Below are 5,974 nucleotides of genomic sequence, written 5' to 3'. Positions count from 1 at the left end.
AGACAGACAGACAGACAGACAGACAGACAGACAGACAGACAGACAGACAGACAGATAGATAGATAGATAGATAGACAGACAGATAGATAGATAGATAGACAGACAGACAGACAGACAGATATATAGACAGATAGATAGATAGATAGATAGATAGATAGATAGATAGATAGATAGATAGATAGATAGATAGATAGATAGATAGATAGATAGATAGATAGATAGATAGATAGTTATGTTCATATTAATGCTCAGTTTGTAGTAAAGTGTTTTGTTTACACTCAGTGCATACCTGCACTTCACACTTGAATATCAAAGAAGATAAAAAAACTTAAAACTCTTTTAAACTGCACTGTTTCTCTTAGATCAGAACAAACTTGGTGTATGTTTGGTTTCATATTTTGAAAAGAGTACATTTACACTTACAGTTTTTTTTTCTTTTTCTTCCACGATCTATCTTTAAACGCTCCCCAGATGCCATTTCCCCGTTAACCCTTGGTGACTCCGCTCTCTCCATCAACCTTTTCATGTCCCCCTCCTCTTCCTCCTCGGCACTGGTCGGGTTCACTCTCCTGCTGCGACACATTAACATTGTAATTGCCTTTTTTTGAGCACAATAAACGGAGCCGGTCCACGGGGACCTGCATGGCCCGGGGGCTGGCACAAAGCTTTGATTTTTACACACACACACTTGCCAGCACTGAAAAAGACACACACACAGAAAAAGTGTGAGCCATCAACGAACACAACCCTGACCTGAACATGCACGTGTTTATCAGGATGTAGGAGATCTGGTAAACATCTGCCACCAGCCTTGAGGCAATAAGTCAAATGATCTGTCGAGAAATGAAGCTAATTATTACTTTGAACATTAATAATTTGAATTGCTCATTATGAATCTGTGCTTTTTATTTTTAGCAGACATGATGTTAAAGTTCATGTGAGTTTAGAAAAAAAGATGTCTGCATCTTGTATTGATTAGGGCTATAAGTAACGGAAAATCATTGATTGCTGTCACACCTAATCCACTGCTTTCTACTGTAAGAACTGCTTCCTGTTTACTCAAACATACACTTCACAAGCACACACACACACACACTGGATGTGTGTGTGTGTGTGTTTGTGTGACTACATGTGTGTTTAGTCTTGTCCCAGAGTGAAGTCAATAAAGGAGCCGACCTCAGAGGCTGTTTAACCGATGTCTAACAGTTTTGTTCTCATTAAAGTTTGATGTCATGAGAGCAGCAGCGGGCTGTCAGCTCTCACAGGGACTTCCTCTTTCAACCAGACAGAAAAAATCACAAACACACACCACACACACTTCTCACATGTAATAAAAATTTGTCACCATATTTTTCAGCCTATAAGTCACAGTTTATTGCATAATTTGCATGCCCTACAACTTATACACCGAAGAGACTTATTTTTGTTTTTGTTCCCCATATTTTTAAACCAATTTTTGGCTGATTTTCATTCATTCTGACATTGAAAATATAGAACACTACCATTTTCAGCCGCTAGATGGCACTCTAGCAGTATGGCATGTCATTGTGTCATGTAATAGGTAAAAGTGGCTATTAATGACACAATCGGCTTGCCATACAGCCACCTTTGTCTAGAGAAACTGTCAAATCAGCTTCATTTCACTGCGCTGCCCTGGCAAAATGCAGCTAATTTGACCATTAAAGTGCATTCATTAAGTAAAAGTTCAACTGAAACACACCTTTTCTATAAAGTCGAGCAAACAAATAATTGTTTTAGGTGCTTATCTTGTTAAATTTTGGAGAAATGCGCAGCGTTCCTCCTTCCTGATTTCCTCCATGTTTGTGTTCCCGGAGCACCGAGGCAGCGAATACTTTTGAAATGCAGCTGTTCTGACCATCAAAGTGCATTTATTAAGTAAAAGTTAAACTGAGACACATCTTTACTATAAAGTTGAGCAAACAAATAATTGTTTTTAGGTGGTTTTCTTGTTAAATTTCAAAGAAATGCACAGCGAGTCGTACCTCTGCGTACTCTCGCTTCCGCAAAATCTATTTTTGAAATGCAGCTGATTCGACCGTCAAAGTGCATTTATTAAGGAAAAGTGACACTGAGACACACCTTTACTAATTTCAAGCAAACAAATAATTGTTTTAGTGTTAATCTTGTTAAATTCTTGTTAAAGTCCTCCCGTGCACGCTTTCCCGGCCTCCATTTGGCAGCCAATCAATTTTTGGCACAACACCGGCCCACATTTCCGGGTTATCAACGGCGACGTACAAAGTATAATAGATGTGACTTATATAGCAAAGCAACATACTTATTTATTTTTCCACTTTATTAGACGTATTTGGACTGATGTGATGTGTACGGTGAAAAATACAGCCATCTTTGAAGGAATGCATACCGCCAACGGTCTTTCATGCAAGAGTTGCATCATCCTGTCTTGAAATAAAACAAAACAAACAAAAAAGAGCTGCAGCCGTTTTGGTCAAACCAAGAAAAAATCGTTACGTATAATCTCATGCAGTGCAGAGTGATGTCTCGCTCAGTCTGTGTTGTGAATGACTACACATCAAATTTTATTTTAATATCTACAAAATTGACTGAGTCATAGCTATTTTGTGTTGGCTAATGTCGATTAGCCGTGGCGGCTGTCTTGAACTGGGTTGGCTTCAAAACATGATCAGTTGTGGATGTTCATCCAATGATTACTTTCTGAATGAATCCGTCTAGTGGTTTGTGAAATATTTTGCTAAAAGACCCACTCAAGAGGATACAAAGACACAGAGTAAAAACATTATCGAACATCTTTTGGCTTTTGGAAGTGGACTTAAACACGAGCAAATATTTTTGAAAAATGTAGTAGCCTATCACAATCTTAAATAAGACATATATTTAACTTGATCGGTAAGTTCTGCAGAATTTACAGATGGTAGCTGTTAATGTCATTGATTTGTAGATTTTATTTTAGGTTTTAAGTCTATTTCTGTCTGGTATTAGATTTTATGCCCGTTCAGGTTTTTCCTGGTTTAGGTTATGCCAATGTCTTATACACACCTGTCTCCCATCAATAATCAATGAACTCGCCTCTTCTTCCTGCTTTTCTATTCCTCGTTTCCTCTATTCATCGTCAGATCTCCCAACCTTCTCAAGCTCTGTCTGACAAAAGAACAAGAGACGTCTTATACTTATGTTGTGCGTTTTAGGCACTATTCAGTTTTGTTTTTTCAAAGAGACATTCATGCTATGCTAAACTAGTCATCTCCATGATGCAGGTTTTGTTTTAATTATGTGAGGTTAATTTCATCTATTTGTGGCTGAGGACAAACTATCATGAACCTTTTTATTACCAAAGGTTTAACTTTAAAACAGACTAAGTGAAACCACATTCATCATCATTGTGCAGGACATTTAGCTTTCATGTCATTTAAAACACTTAGGTGCACTACAGAAAAACATGCATGCCAAATCCCTCCTCAAATTTTTACATTTTTGCTTTCTTGTATTTAACATAAGCCTTAATAAGTTTTGTTACCTTAGTCCAATGATAAAATGCCTTAAAAACAACCTAAATCCAGCTTTTCAGGTGTTAATAGGCAAATGTTGTTTTCTGATGTCACTCTTTGTGTTTCTAAATACATGACAAGTGTATTTTCTGATTTCACAAGCTGTTTGAAATATATTTTTTTTAAATCTGAACATTAAATCAAAAGATTAAGTGACAAATAGCAGAGGGAATCCTGGTTTTACAAATTAACAGCGGTGCTTTGTTTGTTCTAATGCATCAGTGTTTTTATTAGTGTAACCCCTCTCCCCATCCAGCCTGAATGATTCATTGAAATGCACATCTTGTTTGCAATTGACAACATTCACAACCTGCTGAAAGCTTTTTGTTCTCTTCCTGTGATGTCGGCGGGCCTTCAAACGGCTCGGATTTAATTGAAAGTCGCAGCACTCGTGGAGAGTGCTTGGAGCTTATAATAAAGGCAACCGCTGGCCATGTTGCACGCAGGTTTATGAATAAAAAGCACGTAAGCTTTTGAAAAATGGGTTTTATTCCCATCTACAACCGCCCATCCCCCCCTGCGTTCGAACTGTGCAGCCACTCTGAGCTGTCATTAACTGCTATTGTCAGCAGCAAAATCAAGAGCAGGAAGGGAAAAATACTCCAGCACTTATCATGAGCTCAGCGACATCATCCTCAAACACACACACACACACACACACACACACACACACAAAATCACACAACAGGGAGAATAGATGTGACTATTGATTCCAGAGCTGATGTGTGAGACGTTGCACAAACACAGAAGCTTGGTCACAAAAGGTGTTTTTGTCTTTGGAGAGCTGCAATCATTTGACTCCTGCAGGCCAATGACTGGCCCTGTGTTTGATTTCAGCCACTTTCACCTTCCTCTAAAGCAGAGTGACAAGTGAAAATACTCTGGTGGAGACAATATTGCCTTCTTTAACATGTCTCAAACATTTTGACCTTTTCACAATCGGGTTGACTTTAAAATCTTTACAGAAAACATCAGGTGGCATTTGATTGTTTTATTATTGTCATCAAATTCTACTAAAACAACAATAATTTGGACCTATAATAGATATTCTTTGTGTTTTCAGTGGTCTATTAAGTCATCTGTCCCAAACCACATATGACATACACTTATTTGAAAAAAAGAGGACTCTGTAGGAAATTATAATGGTTCCAAACCCTGGTCCTTGAGGAACACCATCCTGTTTAGTTGTTTCCTGCTCCAATACACCTGATTCAGTGATTTTCTCATGTTCTGCAGAAACCTGTTAATCACTCGTTAATTAAAACCAGGTCTGTTGAAGCAGAGAAACAACTAAAACAGGATGGTGTTCCTCAAGGACTAGGGTTGAGACTCACTGGTTTAAGGCATGCTAGATTTCCCAACCACTTTTCTACCAGTTAAAAATCTTTAGTAAATAACTACAAAAAACTTAGCGTTCTTTAAAAGATTGCTTATTGTTGCCAGAATTTTAAACCAGAGAAATGATGCTGTTGTAGCCATTTTGGTCAAATCATAAAAATACCATTATGAGCTCGAGCCATATCTTGTCTGATTTCACAAGGTTTGTTAGCACTTGGAGTGTGTTGTGAATGACTGTCAGCTACTACCACACCAACTTCTAGTTCAAAATGTATAAAATTCACTGATGCTTTGCCATTTCTGTGTGGGCTAAAGTCAGTTAGCTGTGGAGACCAATATCGACAGGCGTGGATGCATTTCCACATCATTTGAAGCAAATAACTGAGTAAAGACAAAGAAAGTACAGGTTCAGTCTCCTTCACCGACACTTTAGAGGTTAATCTATCCTGTCGGTTTCTGCCTGAGTTGTGCTGTGTCCCTGTGGGCGGCTGCAGAAACACATCTCATACAAACCTGTCGATAAGCTCTACTTCTCAGACTCACGTCCAAAGCAGCCCTTGGGCCTCCTTCCTGTGTGTCTACAATCCGCCACAGATTGCTTTCAGATCTGCCTCTTGTACAGTTTAAGGGAAACAACGAGGAACACATGCATGTCTGCAGAGGACACACTGGACACACAAACACACTTTTTCTTTTCTAGATATTTAAGGTCACAACAAGACTTTTCTCTGCTCACATTTACAGATAAGCATTCTTCACCCCGGGGAAATTCAAGACATATAAAGAAAGCTGTTGATTTGGGCGATTTCTTTGTGCCATGGGCTCAACATCTCTGCAGTGTCATATGCAAAACAGTCCGTCTGCATTCCTGGTCCTGTTTTTATCTCGGAGCTTTGACAGGAACACAAATCAGGTCCTGTCAGCATCCCCCTCTGCTTCTGGACTCCAGCTTTTGGTCCAGGTCTCCAGTGAACAGCTGAATGCTGCTTGCACACACAATGACATTAAATACATGCTTTATGTTTTATATAAAGTTTGGCACATTTAGCAATTTATTGCATTGTCCCCCCCCCCCCCCAGACATGACT

Source organism: Nematolebias whitei, chromosome 7 (genome assembly GCF_014905685.2).
Source record: "Nematolebias whitei isolate Nwh7 chromosome 7, NemWhi1, whole genome shotgun sequence".
Taxonomy (NCBI): domain Eukaryota; kingdom Metazoa; phylum Chordata; class Actinopteri; order Cyprinodontiformes; family Rivulidae; genus Nematolebias; species Nematolebias whitei.
Note: the sequence above shows the minus strand (reverse complement) of the source record.